General features: G+C 42.3%; 1 long non-coding RNA gene across 1 annotated transcript; it reads right to left on the bottom strand.

The window, feature by feature from the left end:
- Positions 1–237: 237 nt before the first annotated feature.
- LOC120883506 lies at positions 238–2,394 on the bottom strand. Its single transcript, XR_005725797.1, has 2 exons — positions 1,316–2,394; positions 238–362 (listed from the first exon to the last, which is right to left on the bottom strand). It is a non-coding gene; the product is annotated as an uncharacterized LOC120883506 (long non-coding RNA).
- Between the last annotated feature and the right edge of the window lie 311 nt (positions 2,395–2,705).

The raw sequence follows: 2,705 nt of genomic DNA, 5'->3' as shown, positions 1-2,705 counted from the left end.
CTCCACAGGGTCAGGCCTTCTCTTAGGCCAAGTCACAGCCCAGAGGGAAGGCTGCCTCCAGCCCTCACCAGCCGGGGCCAAAATCACCCGCACCCACGTGGGCACAGAACAGAAGACCTAGACTCAGCCGAATTGTTTCTTTAAGAAGCTGGCTTTTCCTGCCTGCTGTAGCTGGGTCCCTCTTGATCTAGAATCCCAAAAGCATTCATGACCAAACAGAGAGGTCAACAGGGAAGGTAAGAGCAGAGAAAACGTGAAACTTTATTGAGCATTTAATGAATGCCAGGTGCTATGGAAAGCACTTAAAAAAAAAAAAAAGAAAGACAACTTCTTTGTGGTCCAGTGTTTGGGAATTCGCCTTTCTACAATGAAGAAAAAAAGATGGTCAAGAATAGTTCTGCCATACAGTTTTATACACCAAGTCTTTTTCTCACCTTATTAAATTATCGACTCTATTAAAAAGAATTCACCTTCCAATGCAGAGTATGCAGGTTCGATCCCTGGTAGGGGAACTAAGAGCCTGCATGACACGGTGCAACTAAGACCGAGTGCTGCAACAAAGAACCACGTACGCTGCAATGAAGACCAGCATGGCCGAAAATAGATAAGTAGACACACCAGGCCATTTATTGGTAGGTTGGAAGGCAGAACATAGAAATGATGTCAAATGATCACAAATTGATAGGTATAATGCATTTTCTATCAAGACATAATGATTAATATTTATTAAGTACTTACTACATCCCAGGTATTCTGTTAAGTAATTTATCAGCATTATTTCATTCCATGTTTGTCTCATAAGGAAGGGACTATTATCATTCTATTTTTGAAGGTAGAATTTGAGGTTCAGAGAGGCTAAGCAACTTGCGTTAAGGTCCTGCAGCCTGTAAGCAGTGAGCTGGGATTTAAATTCATGTCTGTGCAACAGAAACACCTGTATTCTTTGTTTCTTTATTGAGGTATAACTGACATACAATACACTGCACATATTTAAAGCGTACAAGTGGTAAGTTTCTGCATTTGTGAAACCACAACCAAAATGAATACGGTGAACTTACTTATGAGTCCAAAAGTCTCCTTGTGCCCTTTACTTTCATCCTGTCCCCAACCACCCATTGATCTTCTTTATATTAGTCTGCAATTCCTAGAATGTGGGGTTCCTAGCAATATACAGTATGTCCTCGTTTAAAAAAAAAATCTGAAAAAAAAAAAAAAATAAAAAATAAAAAATAAAAAAAAAATCTGGCTTCTTTCACTTAGCATCATCATTCTGAGATTCACCCAGGTTGCATGCATGCTCATTCTTTTTACTCACTGAGTAGTATTCCATTGCGTGAATATACCAGAGTGTGCTTATCCATTTCTCGCTTGGTGGACATTTGGGTGATGTTCAGTTTCTGGCTGTTAGAAATAAAGCTGCAAAGAACATCTGTGTACAAATTTTTATTTAGACACAGGCTTTCATTTCTCTTGGGTAGATACCTAGGAATGGAATGGCTAGATCATATGGTAGGCTATGTATTTAACTTTCTAAGAAACTCCCAACTGTTTTCCAATGTAGGCTCAAGCAACTCTTCTCCCCGTATGGGACCCAGTTTTCCTACTAGTGAAACCAAACAGTCCTTTAGGGCCTTCCCAGGGACGGATACCCCATGTCCCCTGCCTCCTGTTTGTTAGAAAGTTTTAGCCTCCTAAGTCTGAGTTCCAAAGAATAAATTTAATCAGAAGTGAAAAAAATGCCAAAAACAAAGGAGAACAGTCAATCAAGACAGAATAATACTAGTTTAGTCACAAAACAAAATCAAGGACCTTTAGTTTCGTCTCAATGACAATAGAGAATATCCTTAGCCAGATCCTTGGGGGTTTTTTGCAGATACTAAAACCCCCAGCATGTGGAAGAAGTGAACTGTATGCTGACCACAAACATGCAGACTCAGACCAGTTGGAACCAGAAGGTTGATGATATTGTTATTTTAATAACTTCCAAAATACCACACTGTTACCTCACCACCAACCAGTCAGAAGAAAGTCCATGAGCTGATCATGCACCCTACAACCCTTACCCCTAATGTTGCCTTTAAAAACCCTCCCTGAGAGCTATTAGGGAGATCAGGTATTTTGAGCATGAGCTGCCTGTTCTCATTGCTTGGTGTTTCGCAATGAACACTGTACTTGCCTTCACCACAACCCAGTGTCTATAGACTGGCTTTGCTGCACGTTGGGCAGGCAGACCCAAGTTTGTTTCTTTACCTGAGAAGAAGCAGAACCGCTAGCTCTGGCACACTTTCTGTAAGCCTTTTCCACTGCCTGCCACCCCAACCCACCACCACCACTACATACACACACAGAGGAAGGCTTCAGGAATGTAAAAGGAGTGAGATATCTGTCACACAGCAGAGTGAATTTAGAGGCAAGTTTCCAGCCTTCCATCTCAGTCTCCCCGGTACAGTTTTCAGATAGAAGAATGGATCAGGTTCAGGACCAGAACACATCAGGTATACGCCAGTGGTGTAGAGAGCATCCTGAACTGACCTATCTCCTGCTGCTTCTGGAAGGTGGTATAGAAGGAGGATATGCGGAGAGGCACTGGGCAGGGCAGCCACCTCTTTCTTAGAACATGTCTCCAACCTGTGCATGGACCCAGGGTCACAGACAGTTCTCCTGTGCACAGCCCATCTGCCTCCTTAGTGTAGCCACAGACCACA

The sequence above is a fragment of the Oryx dammah genome, unplaced genomic scaffold (genome assembly GCF_014754425.2).
Source record: "Oryx dammah isolate SB20612 unplaced genomic scaffold, SCBI_Odam_1.1 HiC_scaffold_2, whole genome shotgun sequence".
Lineage (NCBI taxonomy): Eukaryota > Metazoa > Chordata > Mammalia > Artiodactyla > Bovidae > Oryx > Oryx dammah.
The sequence above is the reverse complement of the archived record's forward strand: the minus strand, read 5'-3'. Positions and strand labels throughout refer to the sequence as shown.